General features: G+C 47.6%; 1 protein-coding gene across 16 annotated transcripts in view; it reads right to left on the minus strand.

The window, feature by feature from the left end:
• Positions 1–26,600, minus strand: part of PTPRT (protein tyrosine phosphatase receptor type T) — a 1,083,381-nt gene that overhangs the window by 622,186 nt on the left and 434,595 nt on the right. The window lies entirely within an intron of this gene.

The raw sequence follows: 26,600 nt of genomic DNA on the forward strand, positions 1-26,600 counted from the left end.
GAACTTTTCTGTTGCTTGTAATCAAGGGTAAAAATAAAAGAGGCACAATGAAAATTAAGGAAAATAAACAGTGATCAAGGCTTTTCTTTTTCACTTGCCTGCGGAGTCCTGCTGTGTGTCCAACAATGGAAGGAGAACAAGGCTTGGAAGTGGGGGTCCATGTCGGCTTCCATCACATATGAGGACAGAAGGACGCCTCCACTGAGCCACAATAATGGGACAGGGAAGACACAACTCTCCCAGCCCCCTTCTCCCACGCAGAAGTTGAGGTTGTGGCTGTATCAGGAGAGAATTGGGTAGGAGGAGGCAGAGAGGAGGAATGATTCAGGAATGAATACTGCTTGGCCCTTGACTGGGAGATGTGGGTTTGCACCTAGATGTAGCCCTCAAGGTACCCATTCGTTCAGATCTCTTGGGAGCTGGGCTTCCACTTGGCTAGAGGCCCTACAATCAAACCGTGGATGAGCTGTTTCACCATGGCTACCTCCTCTCATCTCAAGACTCTCTGCGACACTCAGGAGTGCATTTCAGTATCTGGGTTCTAAGCTGGACTCTGAGATTTGGCCTGGACTACCCTTAGCCAGGCTGAGCTGACCGTGGCTTTCCATGAGGACAAAAGAATGACAACACCTTCCATATGCCACATGGTATGCTGTGGGCCTATCAAGCAATGTGTGTTCCTCACAGATGCTCTATGATGAAAGTAGGTGTGCTCCAATTTCAGATGTGAAAGGTTCAAAATGACCAAAGTATGGGGCAGAACACATGAATCCACGTTTGTACCATTACTGTCAACAAAGAGCAAACCTGATTTTCACAGGATCACTTTTCTCGAAAGTGGCAGAGCAGGGATCTTCACTCAGGTATCTGACCTGGAGCCCACACATTTCACCACCACACCAGAGAGCTCAGACAGACGGTGGGGTTGGGCTCCTAGACTCACTACTAGGATGGGACCACCCAAAAGGGAGAACCATGGCGGGAGTGGGAAATGTAGTGAGAAACTGCTTCACGTGCAGTTGATTAGCCAGGCAGAACACAAGTTAAGAGCAATAAACAAGGAGTCCTGGAGGCCAGTGAAGGGTCAGACGCAAGTAGAACAGAGACAAGAAGAGAAACTGGACTCCAAGTAGTCAAGGGACGAGCTCCCTGTCACCCAGAACAGGTGGAGGACAGAGTGGAGAGAACTGGAGAGAAAGCAGAGGGGTCCAATATGTGGGCAATGCCTTGGAGTTACAGCTGAGGATGATCAAGAATTCCCAGGGAACCATGGGTCCTGAGTCCCAGCCAAACTTGTAGTGGATACTGTAGTGATCTGCTGGCAGGGGGGCAGGTGCACCCCTCCCCCAGCTACTGGACATGTCCACTGCTGATGCTCACAGCTTCCTCCATCTCTGGGAACTGCTCTACCCCAGGTTATGTCTGTTGGGGGTTAGGGGACATGGCCAGTGGCTGGCTGAGATGGGACTACAGAGGCCCAGTTCTCTAGCCTCAGCGCAGGACAACCCTAAATTATTACCCAAGCTCTGGGGTTCACCCAAACAATTGGGGGAACCCTGCTCCTTCAGCTGCACCCACATCACAAGTCAACTTCTCCCTCTGCCCAGTCCCACCTTCCTCACTCCCCAACAAGTGTACCTCTATAGAATTTTCCTGAATAAAAGCTTCTGCATGAAACTCTCTGTCTCAGATTTTGTTCCCAGGGAATCCAATCTAAGATACTTCCTCTGCCTCAGCGCTTCTCACCACTCCCTTCAAGGAAACTTCTGGAGAGATTCTCAGAATCAATGGGAAGGATGGGAGGATGAGCTGGCGGAGGGAACACTTCACCTGGCCCCCAAGCACAGGCCCCTCCTGTCCAATCAGATTCTCCCACAGTCCCAGGAACCAGCTGCAAGACTTCCACCCTGATTCTGGCACCAGCCGCTCAGCGCAGTCTAATTGCTCCAAATTTTATTTGAGTCTTTGCTGGGGCTGTCACTTCATCCAATTAAGTGGAGGTTACAGAAGGATCCACTTGTCATCACAGCCATCCCTCCTTGCGCTAAATGCTTCTGGAATCTTAACTACCAAGCAGGCATGATCAGAAAAGATGGCTCTGGTGGAGAAGGTAGTATTTCTTTTTCATAAGGACAAACACGGGCAGGCCCCTGAGCCTGACATGTCCTACCCGTGTTCAGCGGCTACATAAATTAGACTGGCCTAAATAAGTCGGGCTGGAGGCAGAGATGGAAACAGAATGCAGATAAGGCTTGCCACCAGGCCGGCACTATGTGAGCAGGTGGGGAGCCCGAGTTGCTGGGGCAGCACGGCACAACAGAAGCACCGAGCAAACAGCCAGATGTGGGCTCAGTGCTTTTTTGCCCCAATGTGAGGACATCCAACAAGCCCTTTTCCCCTCCCCCTCTAATACCTTTATTGATCTGACCCCTGACAAGCTCTCTAGCCTCCACTCCTACCACTCACCCATTCCATTCTGATCACATCAACTGCCCTCAATTCCTGCAATGTCATTCTTGCCTCTAGTGTTTTCCTACTGTTTTCCTTCCCTAGAAAAGTCTCTCAGTTCAGTTCAGTTCAGTTGCTCAGTCGTGTGTCCAACTCTTTGCGACCCAATGAATCACAGCACACCAGGCCTCCCTGCCCATCACCAACTCCCGGAGCTTACGCAAACTCATGTCCATCGAGTCGGTGATGCCATCCAGCCATCTCACCCTCTGTCGTCCCCTTCTCCTCCTGCCCCCAATTCCTCCCAGCATCAGGGTCTTTTCCAGTGAGTCAACTCTTCACATGAGGTGGCCAAAGTACTGGAGTTTCAGCTTCAACATCAGTCCTTCCAATGAACACCCAGGACTGATCTCTAGGATGGACCGGTTGGATCTCCTTGCAGTCCAAGGGACTCTCAAGAGTCTTCTACAACACCACAGTTCAAAAGCATCAATTTTTCGGCACTCAGCTTTCTTCACAGTCCAACTCTCACATCCATACATGACCACTGGAAAAACCATAGCCTTGACCAGACGGACCTTTGTTGATAAAGTAATGTCTCTGCTTTTTAATATGCTATCTAGATTGGTCATAACTTTCCTTCCAAGGAGTAAGCGTCTTTTAATTTCATGGCTGCAATCACCATCTGCAGTGATTTTGGAGCCCAGAAAAATAAAGTCTGACACTGTTTCCACTGTTTCCCCATCTATTTCCCATGAAGTGATGGGACCAGATGCCATGATCTTAGTTTTCTGAATGTTGAGCTTTAAGCCAACTTTTTCACTCTCCTCTTTCACTTTTATCAAGAGGCTTTTTAGTTCCTCTTCACTTTCTGCCATAAGGGTGGTGTCATCTGCATGTCTGAGGTTATTGATATTTCTCCCGGCAATCTTGATTCCAGCTTGTGCTTCTTCCAGCCCAGAGTTTCTTATGATGTACTCTGCATATAAGTTAAATAAGCAGGATGACCATATACAGCCTTGGCATACTCCTTTTCCTATTTGGAGTCAGTCTGTTGTTCCATGTCCAGTTCTAACTGTTGCTTCCTGACAATCACAATGGTGTGATCACTCACCTAGAGTCAGATATCCTGGAATGGGAAGTCAAGTGGGCCTTAGGAAGCATCACTACGAACAAAGCTAGTGGAGGTGATGGAATTCCAGTTGAGCTATTTCAAATCCTGAAAGATGATGCTGTGAAAGTGCTGCACTCAATATGCCAGCAAATTTGGAAAACTCAGCAATGGCCACAGGACTGGAAAAGGTCAGTTTTCATCTCAATCCCAAAGAATGCTCAAACTACCACACAACTGCACTCATCTCACACACTAGTAAAGTAATGCTCAAAATTCTCCAAGCCAGGCTTCAGCAATACGTGAACCGTGAACTACCAGATGTTCAAGCTGGTTTTAGAAAAAGCAGAGGAACCAGAGATCAAATTGCCAACATCCACTGGATCATTGAAAAAGCAAGAGAGTTCCAGAAAAACATCTATTTCTGCTTCATTGACTGTGCCAAAGCCTTTGACTGTGTGGATCACAATAAACTGTGGAAAATTCTGAAAGAGATGGGCATACCAGACCATCTGACCTGCCTCTTGAGAAAAGTCTCTAATCTCCCTTAAATAGCTGACATCTTCTCATCTTCCAGGTTTTAGCTCAAATATCACTTCCTCCAAATCTCTCTCATTCACTTATCAAAATAGGTCTCCCAACTAATTCTTTGTCACTCTACTCCATTAGATTCCAACATGCTCCATAGTATAATATACTGACCATTAACTCTTTCAGAGGAAATCCCTTCCTGCAGAATATCACTGCCCATTATGGTAGCCCCTATTGTGTGATTATTTACATTAAAAAAATTAAAATTAAATTCCCAAGTCACAGCAGCTATATTTCAAGTGTTTGTAGCCTCACATGGCTATTAAGTCACAGAGAGCTGACAGCGCAGACACAGAATGGCTCCATCATCAGAGAAAGTTCTGCTGGACAGTGGGGCCTGCAATACACACTTTGTCACTTTGATCAACCCCTGTATCCCCAGTGCCTTCAATTGTGCCTGGGCAGATCATGGCCACTCAAAATCGTTTAAGTAAACAAAGTACAGATCAGCAACAAAAGTCTCCAACAGAGGTATGTTCAAAAAGAATATTCACACCTGTCTAGGGAAGTTGAAGAAGTCTTCACAAAGAAACTGGCATTTAAACTGAGCTTCACAAGATGACAGCAGAGAAAAAGGTGAAAAGCCATCAAGCAAGGAGAATGGCAGTGGTAAAGGCTCTGAAGGATGAAAGATCATGCGGTTTAAAGTTCAGGGATTTGACAAGTTTCTCGGTGGTGGTCCTGTTGGTGGCAGGGTTGAGAGTATCACTCGGGTTTCCCTTCCTTGAAAGTCTGATGCACAGGGCCTCATGGCTGAGATATCCCATTCAGTGTCCAGAATTTAAATGTGTACTAGTGAACTATATCAGTCGAAAGCAAGAAAAATAGAGTGCTTTTTCTTTCTTTTTTTTTTTTTTAATCCAAGAAGAAAAGAAATGCATCCCTGGTGGCTCAGTGGTCAAGAATCTGTATAACAATGTAGAAGACGCAGGTTTGATCCCTGGGTTGGGACGATCCCCCGGAGAAGGGAAAGGCAACCCACTCCAGTATTCTTGCCTGGGAAATCCCATCACAGAGGAGCCTGGTGGGCTATAGTCCATGGGGTCACAAAGGAGTCGGATATGACTTAGCAACTAAACAACAACAAAAACCCTCACATCCTTTTCCTGCTCTGCATCTTGTTGCTTCCGTGCTAAACTCCCACACACACAGGTAGCCCAGGAGACAAAGTACCAATCTTAGGATGGAGAAACAGAAAAGCGTGGAGGGCATTATGCTAAGTGAAACAAGTCAGACAGAGAAAGACACATACTGCATGATACCACTTATATGTGGAATCTAAAAATTACAACAAACTAGTGAATGTAACACAAAATAAGCAGTTGCACAGATTCAGAGAACAAACTACTGGTTACCACAACTACAACTGATTACTGCGTGCGGGGCGGGGCACAATATAGGGGTGGAGGAGTAACTGGGTGTAAGACAAGCTCAAGGACGTATTTTACAACATGAAGAATACAACCAATACTCTTTCATAACAATAAATGCTGGCTCAGACGGTAAAGAATCTGCCTACAATGCGGGGGATCCAGGTTCGATCCCTGGGTTGGGAAGATCCCCTGGAGGAGGGCATGGCAACCCACTGCAGTATTCCTGCCTGGAGAAGTCCATGGACAGAGGAGCCTGGCGGGCCAGAGTCCACATGGTTGCAAACAGTCAGACATGATGAGCGACCAACACAACATTTAAAATTGTACAAAAGTTAATAATAATAATTTTAAAATTTTACTTATTTGGAGGATGATGAATTTATAATACTGCAATTTTTTTTGCCATAAATTTTAAAGAAAGTAAAAAAAAAATAAAGCTGACCTCTTGGGAAGGCTTCTCAGCATAAACACACAATGATGCAACCTCAAATAAAGGTAGAGGTGCCCACTCAACATGCTGACCCATGTCTGCTTTCAAACAATGACACACAGTTTAGCCATCCGGCCCTCCAGATGACATGGACACCTTGACCTCCACGTGGATTATGCAGCCTTGGGAAGCCAGGAAGGTGGTGAGGATCACAGAGGGCAGGAAGGAGGCAAATCCTTGGGCTTAACATCCCTTTAGAAGGCGAGGGTTCCCTCTCTTTCGAAAGACTGGCTCATTTATACACTCAGGGAGGAATTCCCAGTGCAAGCCTGGCTCTTTGCTCTGCCTCATGGAGATAAAAGGCAAAAAAAGCAAAGACTTGGGGAGAGGAGCTGGTATGAGCCCATGAAACTGCTCTGCATGAATCACCTCCTCGCCCACACCCACTGGTGTCCCCTTCCTTGCCAGCCCTCCGTCTTTTGCTGGGAAGATGCAGGTCGAGCTGGAGCTGGCTGGGGAGCTCATTAGCACCGCACCAGAGCCAAGCACTGCCTGCCTTCCAGAAGGTGTTGTGAACTCTCTCTTCAGTTACTTCCTGCAATCAATACTATGCTTCTGCAGTCGCTCCATCCACGAACCTTGCAGCCACGGGAGGCTACAGGCTTCTAAGGATAACCTTTGGGCTGATTGACACGCACGCCTTCACTTCATAGGAAATGGTATTCTATCCTTGGCACATTGGTCCTCTGGACTCCTAACCCAGCAAGGCCCAGAGCTGGGGAGAGGCACCTCCAAGAAAGTGCGGGGAGTGGAGATTGAGGCCTGGGGACTGGAGCGATGTAAGCAGGAGGCCATGGTAAGAAAAGTGCTGCTGGGGGTGGTCCTTCACACAGTTCCCAAGACGGCTCAGGAGTCCCAGCTGGAGGCCCTGAAGCTGGGGCTCCTGCTCACACCTCAGACACAGTACTCCTGAGACCTTACATATTTTTCCCCTGATGACCACTTTGCTGCCTTGACCAGCTTCCAGCGGCCCTGCAAATGGCCATCAGGGCCCAGGAGAATCTTAGCTTTCCAGGTGGCCCAGCAGGTCCCATGTCTCTGGCAGGCCGTCCCTCCAGATGAGACACAGGACTCTAGAACCAGGATCTTCATGGACCTCTGGACAGTAGTGAGTCCTGTGGAGCACTGCTGATTCCCAGTTCTGCAGGGCTGCCTTCCAGAAGCCAGTTCCTCTCTGGGATGTAAAGGACCACTCTCGGCTTTTCCAAACACTAGCAGGAACCTGAGACATGGAGCCCTTCTTGCCTTCAGACTGTCTCTCAGTTCACCTTTAATATCACACCCCAAACAGTGATGCTGCTCTTTAGGGCCCTCTAACCACAGTCTCAATAAAGAGCTGAGGCTGTCAGATCCCAAAGCTTAGGATTATAGAAGATCAGAGCTGGGTAGGATCCTGGAAGAAAAAGACCTGGTCCAACCACACATGAGAAATGAAGTAAAAGGATACGTCCACTAGAGGATGTGCTGTGAGAATTATCCAAGACATCCTTCAAAAGTGCTGTATTAGTCAGCTTTTGCAGCAGTAACAAACATCCATGAATCTAAAAGAAATTCACTGACACTTGTTTCTTGTTCTCAGGTATGTGGGTCAATGTGGCTTGGCTCCAAGGTGCATTTAAATCTGCTCCTTGTTCTTGTTGTTCAATCAGTGGTATCTGACTTTCTGTGACTCCATGGACTGCAGCACACCAGGCCTCTCTGTCCTCCACTGTCTCTCAGTTTGCTCAAATTCATGTCCACTGAATCAGTGATGCTATCTGACCATCTCATCCTGTGTCACCCCCTTCTCCTTCTGCCTTCAATCTTTCCCAGCATCAGAGTCTTCCAGTAAGTGGCTCTTCCTATCAAGTGACAGAGTATGGAACTTCAGCTTCAGCATCAGTTGTTCCAATGAATATTCAAAGTTGATTTCCTTTAGGATTGACTGGTTTGATCTCCTTGCTTGCTATCTTTATGCCCCAGGAAAAGAAAACATGCACAGAACAATACAATCTTCCAGGGGAGCTTGTTAGCAAGCTCAAGCAAGGTTGAGCACATGGTGATCTCTGAGAACACATTAGATATACTCAACATTAGTACTATTCTCATTCTTAGTAGTGATCTTTAGCTGATGATTTTCTGATGCTCCAATAAGGTTGAGGCAGATGAGGCAGGAGAGGGGGGGGCGGGTGGCCACTGTTGGAACTTAGCAGTGGGCCTGGGAAAGGTTAACCCCTCTTGCCTGGTCCAGACTGGCTCTAAGAACTCGATGGGACCAGCTGTGATTGGAGGAGACGGACGAGGTTGCCGCCAGGCCAGGTCTGACTCTGCAGCTCTCCTTGGGACCACGGGCAGGACTTGGAGATGGTGGCACTCCACAGAAAAGTGAGCTCATGACAGGCCAGGACTTTATACCCAGGCCCTCGACCTCCTAAGTTGAATTCCCGCTCTACCCACACTAGGAGAGAGGGCAGGTTGAGATGGTATTAACTTTTTTTTTTTAACATATTTTTCTTGAAAAAAAAAAAAAAAAAAACAACTTCTCAATGTTTATTTTTATTTCTTTCAGGCTGAAGCTTAACTCCAAAAATAGGCAGTCTTTTTCAGTAGCCCTGTCATTAGCAGTTGCTACAAACACTATGTCCCCCACACGTTGAACTGCAGGAACGATGCGGGAAAAGAGCAAAGAGAACAGAAATCTCCTGAGAATCACGCTGAGGGCGGGGCTGCAGGCCTGGGGCCAGGAGTCAGGCCTCCCCCAGACCTTCCTGTGTCTCCTGGAGGGCTGCCCACACCCTAGTACTTGCCTCTCTTGTGCACCTGAGTATGTACCTCCCCCAAGAGAACCTGGGGCCACTTAGACCCCCAACTCCACTCTAGCTATGTGTTCTTAGCCAGGTCACTGAACCTCTCTGAGTCTTCGATTTCTCACTTAGAAAGTGAAATCTGTAATAGTTGGTGGTTATTTGGGGGCATCTTCATTATGTGCATGTTAAAGAGCTACCTGATTTCATACAAGCAGCCACTCCTGGACTCCTTGCTCAACACAGTGATCTTGGGAATAAAGGGATGAACTGGACACAGCCCTTGACTTTACAGACATGACAGTCTAGCAGGGGTTCCTGTTCAGTGGATAGAGATTTGGGGGCACCTACCTAACTTTTGATGGTGAGGAAAACTGCAAGGAAAGGCTTCCCCAGGCAGGGAGATGCTTTGGTTGAGCCAGGAAAGGTCGACAGGTAGGCAGGGGTAGTCCAAGGAAAGGGAATAGCATGTGCAAAAGGATAGAGGCTGATGATAATCAATTGGACTGGTTTCCAGCCCAGGTGCAGTGCAAAAATATGAAAGAGAAGAGGCTAAAAAGGGCTTTTCCCATCCTTTCAAATTGCTCTCTGATGACCTAGAGGGGTGGGATGGGGGCTGGGTGGAAGGGAGGTTCAAGAGGGGGGTGATTTATGTATTCAAATTGCTGTATTGTACAGCAGAAACTAACATAACACTGTAAAGCAATTACACTCCAATTTTTTTTTTTAATTTAAAGCAATTATACTCCAATAAAAATTTTTTTTTAAAAATTAAAGCTCTCATCACATGAAAATAAATAAATTACAGAAATAAAGTATCAAGAGAGAACCATGAAAACCAAACAAAGAGGCAGTAAGTAACAGAGAGCTACTGAGATTGTATACAATAAATGTCCACTGGGTGCCCACAGCAGGTCAAGTCGTTAGGGACAACGGATGGGCAAGGGCAGACCTGTCCTCATGGAGCCCTAGTCTAATGCACTTGACACATTTGTTAAAATAAGTGCAGTTTAGAGAGGCCCCCTTAGATGATGAGGGTGGGCAGGGCAGAAGTCATGGGAATAGCTATGTCACCAGCCAGTGGGGGCTAATGTCCACAGTGAGGTTCAGAAAGGGTATTCATGAAAGGGCCCCATGAGAGCTGTGGCTGGAAGGCACAGGGTCCAGTCAGTGGACGCAGCCTCCTTCTCTAGGCAATGAGGTCACTGAACATGGAATGCGGGCAGGCTTGAGCCTGACAGCAGGATGCAGGAGGCAGGGACAAATGCTAAGAGCTGGAAGAAGGAATGTAAAGACCCGGCCGCAGCCTCCTGGCTATAGCTTTACGGCTCCTCCCCCTGTCCTACAGTATAGCACAGGAAACTCTGCTCAATGCTCTGTGGCAGGCTAGATGGGAGGGGAGTTTGGGGGAGAAGGGATATGTGTGCATGGATGGCTGAGTCCCTTTTCTGGACACCTGAAACTATCACGGCGTTGTTAATCGGCTGTACTCCAAAATAAAATAAAGAGTTAAAAAACAAAGACAGCAAGCATGATGGGAAAAAAAAGAAGGTGTTTGAATTCTGTAGCAGCAAAGATGCATATGAAAAACTGAGGATGAGCTGGAGGGGAGATTCAACATCTACAGAACATGTAAAGGTGTTATGGGTTCCCCTATGTCCCCCAGAAAGACAGGCTCAAGTCCTAACCCCCAGGTACACATGAACGTGTATGTGAAAACAGGGTCTATGCAGAAGAATGAAGCTGTGATGAGGTCTTACTGGCTTATGGTGGGTTCCTCATGCAGGGACTGGTCTCCTTATAAGAGGAGGGACATTAAGACACAGAGACACGCACAGAGACAAGAAGGCCACATGATGACAGAGGCAGAGACTAGAGTGATGCGTCTACCAGCTGAGGGTCACCAGTGACCACCGGAAGCGTGGAGCAGACTCCCCCTCAGCGCCTACATGAGGAACAAGCCTGCCGACACGCTGATGTTGGATTTCTGACTTCTAGAACTGTGAGAGAGTGAATTCCTGTTACTTCAGCTCACCCAGTTTGCGGTCACCTGTTCCTGCAGTCTTGAGGAACTCATACAGTGGTAGTCTGAATTTGAGCCATTTGGCAGCCTTGGGGAGATCAAGTTGCAGCACCCCAAGCTGCATTCACCCCACCTCGTGGGACAGAGCCGGGAGGTGGCTTGTGAGCACAGGGCGCTGCCAGCTGTGGTTCTGGCCACACGTGTCACTTCTGGCTGCACTGTCACACACACCATTCACAACAAGAAGACAAGCTCATCGTTCACTTAGAAGATGGCACAGCAGGCTTGCAGAAGCGCGGGGGCACACCCAGGTCACAGAGCTGGCCAGCGGCCGAGCTGGGGTCTGATTACAAGTCACCCTGAGCTTTGGGGCCACAGGGATACACATGAGTGGTCCCTGACCACATTCTTGCTGCTCTCTGAAATGGTCTCACTTGTTGACTCATTTCCCTTTTTCCTCTCCCACTAGAATGTGTGCTTTTGGGTAATAGAAGCCCTGTCCCATTTGGCTCTTTGGTGCACCTCCCGTGTCTAGAAGATTCCCAGGACACAGTAGCTGTTTAATGAATATCTGCCTCCTTGATCAGTCGTATAGCAGCAGCGTCTGGAGACAGACGCTGTCTATTAGGCAGGTCTATCTGTCTAATAGTGATTTAGCCAAATAGCGAAGGATGCTACTTGCTGTCTGTCCTTGATTGGATGGTGGTTGAGGGAAGATGCTAATGCCACATACTGGTGCATCCCAGCCTGCATCTCAGCTATCAGAATCAGGGAGCCACTTCCAACAACTCCATTGGTGGGGACAAGTCTGGTGTGACCCAAAACACTGGTATATAATGAGGCATTAAGAAGCAACAAAAGGGAGAGATGGGGAGTGCGGGAGTCAGAGCGAGTAAGAAGGGAGAAGAAACAGAGTTGGAGAGAGGAGGGTGGGGGAGCAGGGGAGGGATATGCTTTCTGGGAGGAAACGTCCTACCATGGACACTGATCAGCAAGGCAGAGGGAGCTCAGCTACCCATCTGTGACCTTCTGGATGCACAGGAAAGGTGGCAAGAGAGGGTGACAGACAGGGTGGGGCAGACACTCATGGGAGGAGAAAGGATGATGGAGGAGTGGAGAAAGGACACCGGGAAGCAAGGGCACAGTGGCAAAGACCAGAGCTGCTGAGAGGGACTGGACTCCGAGAGGAACAGACATAGAGCAATAATTCACTTCTGAACACATCTGGTTCAAAAATGATGCAGCACCCATAAGAAATTCATTTGAACAAAAGAACTGAAGTACATCCCTTTTACTGAAGCTTGAAATCAGGGGATCCAGACTGTAGACCACAACCTACCAAAAGCCTACCTAAATCTTCAGAAATCTGTAGAAAGCCCAGTAGGAATCGGGAGACATCAGGGGAGCCCGGCCAGTGACAATGTGATTCTTGTCAGCCCAGAATCCCTCTTTAGGGGGAGGGTTCCGGTCCCACCCTGCATCTTCCAGAAGAGCCCAGACTCCTCCCACCCTGCCCCACTGGCTGCTGAGCTGGGCACACAGCTCTAACACTTGGGCACACGACCCTTCCAACCTGCCACCAGGTCCAACAGCTGGTCAACATTGGATACTCAACCCAGGCAAGGAGGATGAAAATCCTTTCCTGGGACTGATGTCTAGAAATGGAGAGAAGTAAATTCTCTTACTCTGGAGTTTGTTAAACTGAAAAGTGTGGATTTGGAGTCCTTGACTTGCCCCTAAAGCTCCCCATAAGCAGGTGTGAGAATTACATCAAGAAGGAACAAGCAAAATAGGAAACGCAGAGGAAAGAGAGCTCTGGGTCCATCATTCTAGGCAGCTCCATGCTTGGCATCCCAGAGGCACAAGCCAATAATCTCTCTCTGGGGCTCTACCCAATTAAGAGGTGGGTTACTGCCACTCACCACTGTGGGGGCCGGGGTGGGGGAGGTGGTCCAGAATGAGAAAGGTCCACCATTTCTCCATCTTCAAGCTCAGACCAGTCGCTGTGAGCCCTCCTGCCTTGATTATGTCAATCAGGCAGGACAAGTGTGAGGGTGTGGGCAGGGCTGTGCCCTGCAGAGACCTCCAGAACGAAGGCAAGCATGGGATCCTCGCTGGCAGGGAAACGGGGCCGCTTCTGAGATGCAAAAGAGGGCCAGGGGAGAGTCATGCCTCTGCCAGAGGGAACTCATCCAAAGCAGTGGGGAAATCACTGGCAAGGGGGACTGGCAGAAGTGAGCTGTGCGAACAGGTCCCAAGGAATTGCCTGCTGCCAGACTGCTCTGCCTCGGAGCTTCTGGAAGCAAGAGAAGGGAGGGGCCAGGGCCACGCCACAGGGGGCCAGAGCCCTCAGAGAAGGTCACAGCCACCAAGGACTTCCTTTTTTTTTTTTTTTTTTGGCTGTGCTGGGTCTTCGATGCTGTGCTGGGATTTTCTCTAGTTGCAGGAAGCAGGGGCTACTCTCCAGTTTTGGGCTACGCATTGCAGTGGCTCCTCTTGCGGTGGAGCAGGGCTCTAGGGCACTCAGGCCTCAGTAGTTGCAGCTTTGCAGCCTCGGCAGTTGTGGCTCCCAGGCTCTAGAGCACAGAGGCTCAACAATTGCAGTGCATGGACTTAGTTGCATATGGGATCCTCCTGGACCAGGGATCGAACCCATGTCTCCAGTTTTGGCAGGCGGATTCTTCACCACTGAGCCACCAGAAAAGTCCCACCAGGAACTTCTGACAGGGTGGCCAGAGTGCCTGACAGAGCAGGCACACCTCATATTCCATCTGCCAGCTTGAGTATTTCTGTGCTGACCCCCCTTCCCTTGCCCTAAATTCTCTGAAGTGCTACACCACAAAGAATATGTGTGTGGGGGGTGGTGGGTGTATGTGTGTCTGTATGGTGTGTATGTATGTGGGTGCGCATGCTTGGAAAAGGAAGAAGGAAAATTAAGGAAAGGGGACTGAGTTCCAGACCTGGATGGTGCAGAGTGGACGGAAAGTGTAAGGAGCGAGAGGTAACTGACATTGAAAGCCAGTCGGAATGGAAACCAAATAGTCAGTAGTGACCAGCATAGGAGGCCTTAGGAATATGCAAACACTTGAAGAGAGCTCACTGTACCCAAATCTAAAAGGGCAGGGTAACTTCTGTTGGCATGCAGGTTGCAGATAATCTAGGGGTTAGGGGAGCTCTTCTCAGATCCAGCCCCAGGAGTACCTGGCATGGCCCTCTGGGCAAAGACAGATGACTGCAGGCGTATCTATAAGCTGCTTCTCTGGAGCTTCTGGAAAAGATAGAGCAGCCCATTGACGACATCAGGGCCCAGGAGATAATCAGGAGTCCTTCAGTCTTGGCTGGATAAGGAGGAGGGAAAGGAAGATGGGAGCTTGGAGCTTAGGCCATAAAGGTGGAGACCCCAGGCAGAGGCAGAAAGTCCACACTCAGCAAACTTCTGGGTATGGGTCAGGGCCTGGAGATAAGTGTCCTAGAGTTTGTTTTATCTCTGCTTATTGTGGAAGTCAAGGAATAAAGCCAGCACAGCCTAGGATTCAGCAGAGACAAGAGAAGATGCTGGAAGAGCTGTCCTTGCCCCTAGGCCAGGTAACTGCCTTGGTCAGTTAACGGGCTGCATCAGCCTAGCCAGGGGAGAAGGAAAGTGAAGGGCCAAAGGGGTGGTCAGCTCAATGCGCCTGAAAGAAAAGTCACAGGGATAAGTCCAGGTACGCCTGGCGCAGCAATGCCCAGAGAGAAGGGATGGTTTTCTGAGGAGTCAGTCATGACAGCACTGGGCAGAAAGAACCAGATACTTTCCCTTGCTGTGAGGCCAGACTCGGAGAACCCCCTTCTGGTCACTGTTGGGTTCCCATGAAATGCAGAGTGAAAGCAGGAACTAATGGCCCCGATGCTGGTCCTGTCTGTCCACCACACGTGTGGACACCTGGGCATGAGGTCTCAAGGCCATCAGGCAGGAAGGCCCAGGGTAACGGACAGCATCTCCCCCGGCAGGAGCTGGACTAGCTGTGGTTGGTGCAGATACTGCTCATTCACGTCTCAGCTCAGTGAGGTGATGATGTGGGCAGGGGTGGTGCTGGGCTCCACAGCGTTCAGGGACCCAGCTCCGTCTGGAGATACTGCCTGCCCCAATGTGTGGTCTCCAATGTCACAACAGGAGAGGGAAAGACGGGGCCACATGTGGGGGATTGTCTGTAGGTCTGGCCTGGAAGGGGTGCGCATCACTTTGACACATTCCCCTCTGCCCCAACTGGAGGCAGAAGACTAGGACGTGTAACCGTCCTGCTCACTGAGATGGAAAAAATAAATAGTACAGAGAACAAGTCACATGGTCACAGGAGCTTGAACTTCCCCGGCTAGTACGAAGGAGGTCCTGCTCTGCGATTATCACACTTGATTTCACTGAGCCTCAGAAAATGTAAGGCAACCAGATCATTTGTTCCATTTTACAGATAGAGAGAGTGAGGCTGGGTCACACACAGAGTTTAATCCGGAAGCAAAACCTAGGCAGAGCAAGGAGTCAGCCCCAGCCCCACCTGCCTCTCAAGGGCAGCCTCACTGCCTATCGTTAGGAAGACCGTTTTCAATGGTCTGCTTGCAAAGTTATAGCAAATGCTGTCCAGTCTCACAGTGGGTCCAGCAGGTTCCGAGTCACGTATGTGAGAGATTAGAAGAGCAAGCCGAGGAGCACATTCTGCCGCTGATGAACTCAAACAGGAAGCCTTCCCTCGCTGAGAGCAGGAGATCAGCCACTCTGCCAAAAACCTCCTGCTCCATCCCACCAGACTGAGCTCCATCGGAGAGGAAGAGCTCCATTTACTGAGCCGTAGGCCAGTCACATTTGCCTCTGGACACGCATTTAAAGCAACAGGCCTGCTACTCTGACTAATAATGAAAAGCAGGAGAAAGCAATTTCATTGAAAAGAGGAGACTGCATCCTAGCCACATTCTCTACTAGGATCCAGGAAAGCATAAAAAGGGGGACTGCATGCACTTAAAAACAACAATAATAACCTTTCGAGAAGCAAAGAAATCCACCTTCCCAGGGGGTGGGGAAACTCAAATTTGACATTATTGCAGAAGCCTCAGGACTCTGCAGAGCTACCTCCTTTGTTTTCCATGCTATTTTAGGATGGCATTCTATTGTTGGAGAGGGAATAAGTTTGAAACCCACCTGTAGGATATATGTTCTCCTTTGACAAATAGGGAAGTTGAGGCCCAGAGAAATAGTCAATTGCATCTAACTAGCGACAAAATGTTGGCACCGTCCCTTCTAAGACAAATCTCACCTAAGCCCTGTCTCTGGGTTCCCCGGATCAGGACGGCAGCCCCTCTTAGAGGGGGCATGAACATGGAGTTTAAAAGAGGGGATATATGTGTACATAGAGCTGATTCACTTTGCTATGTGGACATGGTAGAAACTAACACAACATTGTAAAGCAACTATAAGAAAAACTAATTTTTAAAAATTTAGAAATAAATTTAAAAATAAAAACAATGCAATATGGTTATGAGAAACCCCATTGATTACATTGGAAGCTCACTGTCTACCCCACCCCACCCCCACTGCTAAGATACTGCTTTGGGGCATCTGCCTCCTGCTATCTTGGTCCATCACTGCTTTTTAAAACAATTTTTTTTTAAATTTTGTGTTGGAGCATAGCCGATTAACAATGTTGGTGATGGTTTCAGGTGGACAGCAAAGGGACTCAGCCACACATACACACGGATCCATTCTCCCCCAAACTCCCCTCCCATCCAGACTGCTTTGCTTTTTAAATGTTTAAACACATTGCCACAATTTCTTCATGAGGACCATTTCTAAATGACTGGTGATGCTTGCTCTTGGAGTGCAAAGTGCTTTACTCCACCCCTTCTCAACCCACCCATCCCCGTTTGGGGGTCTCTGGTCTCTACCAGTAGGTAGACTACATTGGGTTGAAGAGGCGACAGAGGGGGTCTGGGCACAAGGACAGCTGCCACGGTCAGCTGGGCTGGTGTGGACTGTTCACCTAGACATCTTATCTCATCACTAGGTCAGAACAAACCAGAAGTCAAATGTCAAAGCTTTTAGACAGACCGACTGGGGCTCAGAGAAGCTAAATCACTCCACAGCTAATGTTATCAGCTCTCTTTTGTTTCTCCCATATCTCATGCCCCGCTCTAGACAGAAGCCCATAGAACTGCAGATGAACACAAGAGTATCAGAGATCAAGAAGTCTCCCCACGAAGAGGGGTTTGGGTCAGGGTTTCTTACCCTTGGCATAACTGCCCTTTGGGGCTAAGCAGTTCTTTGTTAGGGGTAGGGGGAGGAGGGCTGCCCTTGTACATCGAAGAAGTTTAGCAGCATCTCTGGCTTCCCCCTACTGGATGCTGGGGCTCCCTTCCCAGGTGTGACAATTGAAAAGGCCCCCAACATTGCTGAAAGCCTCCTGGGAGATGAAATCACTCTCAGTTGAGAACCACTGGTCTAGGCAGAGGCTGTAACATTTCAGAGGCAAATTAGGCACCAGAGAGAGAACACAGGCAATGTTCTAGAGCATCCTGTCCAAATCTGGAGCCTGAGGTTTAACTGAGTCTGACTGAGCCTGAAACTTAGGTCCTCAGAAACAATATTCCATGTATATTTGCCACAGAATAGAACATAATGGAAAATCAGCATACCGAGGGTTAGGAAGAAAGTCTTAGTTAAAGTAGGACAAAGACAGACCTCGAGCTCTGAGACGCTCAGGCTGAGTGAGCAGGCTTCAGCATCCTCATCTGAAACATGGGAGCAGGTGAGGATTCAACAGAATCTCACGTGAAATATATAGGGCGGTGTCTGGCATGCAATAAACAGTCTACAAATGTTAGCTTACTGCAGACTTGCAGCTCATTCCGTACCCTGAATAAGTCTTCCACTGGAACACAGGAGGGTAACGTTCCAAGTGAATGAGGGTTTAATGCAGTCGATGTTTGATTTGATTTCCAAATACGTTAAAAGTGTTAATGTGACCCAGGAGCATGCAGCTGATGAAGTCATCAAAATAATTCAAGGAAACCAATACTTGTCAGGTTTTATTTATCCACACTGCTGCTTTTTTTTAAAAAAAAATAAGCTGGTCTTTGTGCCCATATAGAATACAATATACATAGATATCTTCCAGTTTGCCTCCCCCAACATGCACATATGTTCAAGTTAAGTTTCCCACCTTCCTCCCATCTGTCTTCTTCTTTTTTTTTTTTTTTTTTTTCTCCTCTGGAAAGCTAAGAGTGATATCATCTAAAAATGAGGAAGTCAGGAGCTAAGACTGGGCAGCTGGCAAATGGTGAGGATGGAGACTGATGAATATAAATAAACACATGCACAGTTAGTTCACAAAGGATGAACATAACCAAGAAAGTGAAAGTGTTAGTCACTCAGTCAGGTCCAACTCTTTACGACCCCATGAACTGTAGCCTGCCAGTTTCCTCTGTCCACGGGATTCTCTAGGCTAGAATACTGGAGTGAGTAGCTATTCCCTTCTCTAGGGGATCTCCCTGGCCCAGGGACCAAACGTGCATCACCTGCATTGGCAGGCAGATTATTTATCACTGAGCCACCAGAGAAGCCTGAATATACCCATGACCCTTCCCCAAATCCAGAGAAGCTGCACTATTATTCCATTTTATAACTCAGGAGTCATGGGATGAGGCTCTGAATTCACATAGCAAACACATGCCAGAATCCAGATCTGAACACAAGACCTACATGATTTACAATTTATGAGTGCTTGCCAAGAGTAGCTATGGTTAAAAAACATGAGGCAATCCATTAACTGAAGTTATGACTAAGAAAGAAAAAATAAGAGCATCAGGATATTTTTTTTAGAAGGAAGACTGCAGAGAAGATGAAGATGCTGAGGTTTCTTGAAACAGTATCTTCTAGGAAAGCCAAGGTTAGACATGAGGTGGAAGGAGGAAGCAGGTAAGTGTGACATGATAAGGTGCTGCGCTTGTAGACACAGCGTGAAACAGGCATACACCAGCAGGCAGGACTCAGGAAGAACACAGAGAGCTCACTCAGCTCAAGGTGAGCCTTCCCTTGACGACCATTAAGGAAGGCCAGAAGCTTCTAAAATGACCATTATCAGGGCCACACGGTAGACTAAGTAGCATGATGCTGGCAGGTCAACAGAGACCCCCAAAGTGTAACCAAAGCAGGACAAAGGGAAGTCATAGGAGGGACACGGGGAATTAGAAAGCTTACAGCTTCCATAACAAGGAAGAAAAAAACTAAGGGAAAAAACAACAATTAAAGTAAAAGATGATACATATACACGTGTGTGCGGTTGTTTCAGTTGTGTCTGACTGTGACCCCATGGACTAGAAACCTCCAGGCTCCTCTGTCCATGTGATTTCCCAGGCAAGAATACTGGAGTGGGTTGCCATTTCCTCCTCCAGGGAATCTTCCCGACCCAGGGATCAAACCCGCGTCTCTTATGTCCCCCACATTGGCAGGTGGGTTCTTTACCACTAGCACCACCTGGGGATATGTACAGCTGATTCACTGTGTTATACAGTAGAAAATAATACAAAATTGTAAAGCAATTATATTTCAATAATAAAAGGAAATAAAATAAAGAAGCACTCATAAAGGACATAGAACTTGCTCAGAGGTAGGAGGAAAACCTATAGTTCAAAGAATACCGAGAACCTGGGGACAAGAAGCACAATAAGGAATGTTATCTGCCCCTTGTGAAGAAAGGTCTGAGAACTCCGTGCTGGATACAGCAAATGTCTGACCACCCTCCGTGCCAGGTACTGTACTAGGTGCCAGGGATCCAGGGGAAGCAAGACCTACAGAGCTTCTCCTTTCAAGACCACGTGTAACACACACATGTGAATGACTATTGTGCACAATGGGAGGATCTGGGTAGAAAACCACAGCCTAGTGCAATGGTACAGAGTCACAAGAGGGAGTGTGGTCAGGGGAGTCTCTTTGGGGGGCTGATAGGTGAGCAGACATCACAGCAAACAAAACAAATGAGCCCCACGTAATCATCAGGAAGAAAAGCATTTCACACAAAGAGAGGGAAACAAGTGCAGAGGTCCTGAGGTCAGACTTGCTTTCCTTGAGTTCAAGTAAGAGGAAATGGACAGGTGTGGCCAGAGAAAAGGATGAAAGGAAAAATATGGGTCTGGGAGGCTAGGATCAGAGACAGAGAGGGGGTCAGAACTAGACTATGTTAAGAAGTTTGGATTTTATTCTGAGGGTAAGAGAGGAGCTAGTGCAGGGTTTTAGGCAATGATGTGCCAAGATTTAACTTGTTTTCAAACGATCACTGAGGCTGCATAGACAGCAGACCTCAGTGGTGCAGACGTGGAGCAGGGAGGAGGCTGGCAGACTCATCCAATTGCAAAGAGAGAGCTTGGTCCCAAGCAGCGATGACAAACTGTGACCCAGACCCTGCTCTGTGCCTGTTTTTTTAAAATAAAGTTTTATTGTCACACAGCCTCACTCTTTCACGCCACCTTTTCTAGGGCTGCTTTTGCTACAATGGCAGAGGCGAGTAGTTGCAACAGAACCTGGGTGGCCCATAAAGATGAAAACGCTGACATCCACACCCTGTGCAGGAAAGGTTTGCCCCCTCCTGGTCTGCGGTGTGGACAGGTGAGATGGTAGGGGTGGTGGGGCTCCAGGCAGGCTTAAGCAGCGGAGTTTACAGGGCAGAGGCCAGATTCCAGCTCCGGCTCTCTGACCATGGCACCATACAGCCCCCAGCTCCCCTCTGCCTCTGAAGACTGGTAGAGAACAGTATGGATGCTCGGAGTCTGATTAGGAAGGCAACTTTGCTCCAGTGCCATCCAAGCTGAATGCTCAGAATAGTGTATGTAGTGGTCCTCCTGGGCTGCTCTCGCTGAGGGGACAGGAGCCAGCAGCCTTGGTCACCTCAGAAGGCTAAAGATGCTCTCCCGAACTGCATTAGCTGTTCTACCTTTTGCATACAAGTTTCTCAGCTCACACCTGATTACAGGGTCTGTAATATTGTAAGAAATGTGATATAGAAGAAAGAACAGGATCTATTTGGCACAGGCAGGCATGGGCTGGAATCCCAACTCTGCCACATATAAGCTGTGTGACCTTGGGATGATTGCCTAACCTCTCTGATCCTCCATGCCCTTATCTGTAAAAGGGGGATGCTACAGCATGTGTATCATATGATTACTTATAGGCTTAGTAAGATAGTATAGTAGGCGTCTGACACAACTAGTCGGCCATGTATTATAGGCCTGCATGATTTTTCCTACTAGACCATGATCTTATCACATTACCTGACACATGGTTGGGGTTCCATAAACTCTTAACAATAAGGACAAGTCAACTATTCTAGTCAAGTAATCTTTAAACCACAGGCTGTAAACTCAAAGGCCTACAGGAGCAAGCCTAGTGAGGTGAGCAAAGTGGGCCAAGTCAGGGCAGGGGTGAACTGTGGAGTGTCCCAGAACAGGGCAGCTATACCAGACCACTGCTGCCATCCTAAAATGCAGGCTCAGTGTGGCCAAACCAACACAACTTCAAGAAGCATTTAAGGATTGGAACAAAATGTTAAAAGAAAAAAAAAAAATGCAACCTAAGTAAAGCATCTCTGCAACCAACTTGGACCAGTGGGCTGCATTTGATGGCCTCAATCCCATTCCCCAATGTCGTTCCAGAGAAAAGAGACCTTAAGATGAATAAGTTTAAATTACCATAGTACAAGAAGCAGAACAAGGAAAAGTAGCCAGTGTATTGATATTTGATCAATATCTCCTTGAATACAGTAAAATATGATTATCAATAATTACAGATATAACTATTGTTGTTCAGTTGTCAAGTCATGTCCAACTCTTTGCAACCCCACAGACTGCAGCACGCCAGGTTTCCCTGTCCTTCACTATCTTCCGGAGTTTGCTCAAATTCATGTCCATAGAGTCTGTGATGCTATTTAACCATCTCATCCTCTGCCACCCTCTTCTCCTTTTGTCTTCAATCTTTCCCAGCATCAGGGTCCAAAGAAGGAGGGAATGGCAAACCACTCCCGTATTCTTGCTGCGAGAACCCCAGGAACATGAACAGTATGAAAAAGTGAAGACATGACTGGATGGCTATTTTGTACTAAGATCCATACATATATTTTCTCCCTCTAATAAGGATCCAACTAGCTATATTTGTCCCCACTTGAACCGATGAGGAACCTGAGGCTCGAAGCAAATATGTAATTTCCCTGAAGACACAGAGAGCTGGGATTGAAACTTGGGATGTAGACACCCATACACAAAATCTATATTCTTGACCCTGCCCAGTTGCCTTGATAGAAAGTCATAAGGGACTTAAATCCGAACATCTGACTCTCAGCACCAGTATTGGATTTCTTCGAGGAACTAATCTGTATATTGATAAAAAGTTCTGAACCCATGGTAGGTTGTTAAATGGAGTTAGAAGACAAATTAAAAAAGAAAAACACCACCAACAAAATTTTTATGAGTTAGAAAATTGTCATCAAGACCACATCTGCATATTTGAAGACACCTAAGCCCTTGGGATAAGCTAAAATACCTTGGAATCAAAGACTTTAGGAAACCCAGAAACAGACAGCAAATTAGTGCATTTATGAGCAGTGGTCTGGAACAGGTAGGTTGAGGGGCCAGATTGTCAATTGAGCGAAACCTCAATTACAGAGTAATCTAATGTATACCCAGGTACATTATCACAACTCAATAAACAGCTCCTCGGAATGAAGTAATTCCAATTCGCTTGCATTTTGATCTGTGTGTTGCCCTGAAAATTTTGTATTACCTACACTCAAATGAGGTGGTGTTTTCTGAAGCACCGATGCTCACAGCCCCAGGACAGTACACGAGCCACAAGCCAGCCATAAACACACTCACCTAGGGAGAGACAGAGGCAGAAGTGGAGGCAGAAGTCTCCATCCTCCACGGCTTGGCCCCGCACAAGCATCTGCCACAGACAGCGTCAGAGGGACCTCCAGCTCCTGGCACCCTTGGGAGCTGAGGGGTCCTGTGACCTCCCAACCCCTGCATGGCCTGAGTTCCAAATGAGTGATGCCAGGTGGAGGGGACCCATGAGATCAGGAGGCCGAGCACAAGCAGGACCAGAAACTTTTCTTTTGTTCCAGATCCCTGGCCCACTGGTGGTGGACAGAGGAGGAATCTGGGGAGTCTGATGTAGTGGGAACTCCAGGACCCAAATGTTCCCAAGCCCACATGTTGGGCCCCATTTAAAAAAAAAAAATGCTGGCTGTTCTGTGCAGCAGGTGGGATCTTAGTTCCCCGACCAGAGACTGTATCTGTGCCCCTGCAAGGGAAGCACAGGGCCCTAACCACTGGACCACCGGGGAAATCCCATGACCCCCACTTTAACATTCCCTCCTGTCTGCTCTGCACATGGGGGAAGCACCAGTCCCCACTCTGCATAGGAAGCCTCAAAGGGTCTCTCCAGGGCCACAGATATGGGAACAAGATCGTGACCTGGGACAAGTGTCCTGCCCCATCCACCTCAGTTCAGTTCAGTTCAGTCACTCAGTGGTGTCCTATTCTTCGTGACCCCATGGACTGCAGCACACCAGGCTTCCCAGTCCATCACCAACCCCTGGAGCTTGCTCAAACTCATGTCCATCGAGTCAGTGATGTCATCCAGCCATCTCATCCTCTGTCATCCCCCTCTCCTCCTGCTTTCAAACTTCCCCAGCATCAGGGTCTTTCCCAATGAGTCAGTTCTTCCCATCGGGTGGCCAAAGTATTGGAGCTTCAGCATCAGTCCTTCCAATGAATATTCAGGGCTGATTTCCTTTAGGATGGACTGGTTTTATCTCCTTGCAGTCCCTTGGACTCTCAATCCCTTGGACTCTCAAGAGTCCTCTCCAGCACCACAGTTCAAAAGCACCAATTCTTTGGCATGCAGCCTTCTTGATTGTCCAACTCTCACATCCATACATGACTACTGGAAAAACCATAGCTTTGACTATATAGATCTCTGTCAGCAAAGTGATGTCTCTGCTTTTTAATATACTGTCTAGGTTTGTCATAGTTTTTCTTCCAAGGAGCAAGTGTCTTTAATTTCATAGCTGCAGTCACCATCCACAGTGATTTTGGGGCTCACCGTCCACAGTGAGTCCAAGAAAATAAAATCAGGGATCGAACCCAGGCCCCCTGCATTGGGAGTGCACAGTCTTAGCCACTGGACCATCAGGGAAGTCCTGTGTATGTGTGTCTCTGTGTGTGTGTGTGTGTGCGTGTGTGTGTGTGTGTATAGGGAAGGGTTAAATCCATTTCTCCAGGAATCTGGCAGTTGGTATCCCACTCCAGAAAGGAAGGGAACAGTGGAAGTATGATGCATGAGTTAAAAACGCAAGTTAGCAACAGGTCAGGGGACCCCTGCTATGAACCCAGCCTGCAGTCTGGATGTTTTTGACACTGTTCAGGACACGATGCTACCATATGCTGACAAGGCCACAAGCCTCAGGCCCTCCAGGTGAGGCCTAAAAAGCCTGATCCAGCCCCTGGGCCAAGCCCCGCTCTGCCCCTAAGGACCTGTGTCTGCTTCTCAACCTGGCTGTGGATGTTCCTACAAGTGTAAAATGAATGAAAATAAAACCAAGGTGCAGAGCCACAGTCAGGACTAAATAAGATCATGGATGTGAAGGGACTTCTACATTCAAGGGGTCTAGTTTCTAGCTGACCCCCAGTGAAAGTAAAAAGAGAAGAAGTGCAACAGGGAAGAAAAACAGGCACTAAGAAAATGCGATATTCCATAAAGGATTTCAGTAAGGTGCAACAAAACAGGATCCATTACCAGGAGCACAAACCCACCTTCACCCCCCGTGAAGGAGACTTCTGAAGGAGGTCACCCAGTGCACCCCGTAAAATGGAGCGCTGAGGACTGCAGGTGGGGGACAGAGCAGACCCATGGCTCCTGGATCGTTTCGGGGTATTGCTCCCTCCAGGCTGAACTCAAGCCCAAGGAACATAGCCAGCAAAGGACAAACCACAGTCCCAGGACACCCTGGCCACCCCTCCAAAGGCCATGATGCTTCACCATGGAAACCACATCCTCCGTACAGAGGATTTGGCCCCACGCCTCCTTCTTCATACCTGAGGACATAAGGAAAGACTAAATGGAGTGTCTTCTGACTCCATTTGTCTGCATGAGAACAGTTCAGAGCCCTACACTAGCCCCAGTAGTCCTTCACCCAATCCACTCGTTACCAACACTGTGCCAGGCATGGCAAGATGCTGGTGAGACCGGGACAACAGGAGAAAACACAGTCCATTCTCAGGATGGGGCGGGAGGCATCCACTGCTGTGTGGGATATGGGATATCACCATACAACAGGTATAGTGAGCGCTCCAGAGGGCACAGCTCAGGAGTAACATATTCACTGACTATCGGAAAGACCTACAAAGGCCACTTTATCACACAGATCAACCTTATGGCACCAAAAAATCAAGAGATGAGCCTAGCGGGATCAAAACAATAGTGTCTTTGATATATATTCACACTCAATGTAAACTGTTTTTTTAAAGATGATTGTTTTTCCTGTTAGTTGTTCTGTTCATAACTACTCAATTTGTTGATCTTCAACTTAAGTGTTCATAGAAGTCCAATGATGAAATGAATTCCTGCTGAGGCCAATAACTCATTCACTGATCCACCACTCAACAAATACTTTAAGGTTGAGTCATATGAAATGACTGATCGTGCAGGGCCAAACCATGGAACACTGGTGGTCTCACATGGCTTGGCATGCTCAGCACACATATGTGCCAGGTACTCTGCTAAGCTTAGGGGGTGACTGTGAACCATGGAACACATGGAAGATGTCCCAAACTCTGCCGAGCTTATATCCTAAAGGGGGGACACAAAACTGCCAAGTAAATGAAGAAAAATATATAATTTGGAAATGTGAAGAGTGGAAAAGAAACAAGGTGATGTGACAGAATGTGACCATGAGAATGGCAGGGAGCTAGGACAGGGTAATTCTCTCAAAGAAGATGGCAAGTTGACAGTCAAGCTGAGATCTGATTAATGACAAATGGGCAGCCATGTGAATATCCATCTGGAGTCAGGACAGAACAGGAGAGCAAATCTCAGATGGCAGACTCCCCCAGGAAAGGTAATCATTACACAGGCAAAGAGAGGTCAAGGTTCCATACCAACCCATCCTTTGACCAAGGGAGCCAACTCAGGAGCCTTCTCAGGGGTCGAACAGTGCTTCTATCTTCAAACACACTGGATGTCATTCTGCCGCTAGCATTAAGATGAACAGCTTCACTGTTTCATTCACTAAATTACATTATATTAAAACTTTAACTGGTGAACATAACGCTGGAAAATGAGAACATCCATACACTGCTGTTTTCCTGTATAAGCTGTCAACCTATTTTTTTTTTTCAAAAGCAATATTGCAACACAAAGAAAAATCCATAAAGATGCTCATATTCTTTGGCCTAACAACTCTACCCCTAGGGAATTTATCCAAGGAAATAATCTGGTTTAGTAGAATAAAAATATTCTCTTCGGAAGAACTCAATTGAGGTGTTAATTGTTGCACGCACAGAGGAAAGATAAAAACAAAAACACCTGGAATTATCTAAATGATGACAGAGATTTTTAAAAATAGGATGATTCACTTGATGAAATACCACACAACCATTAAGCACTGTAACAAAGATTATAGAATCTTTTAAAAATGAATTGAATATCCAGCTCCTTGAAAGACACAGAAAAGGGACAATGTACATATTTTCATGGAAAAACACATCA

The sequence above is a fragment of the Odocoileus virginianus genome, chromosome 9, assembly GCF_023699985.2.
Source record: "Odocoileus virginianus isolate 20LAN1187 ecotype Illinois chromosome 9, Ovbor_1.2, whole genome shotgun sequence".
Taxonomy (NCBI): domain Eukaryota; kingdom Metazoa; phylum Chordata; class Mammalia; order Artiodactyla; family Cervidae; genus Odocoileus; species Odocoileus virginianus.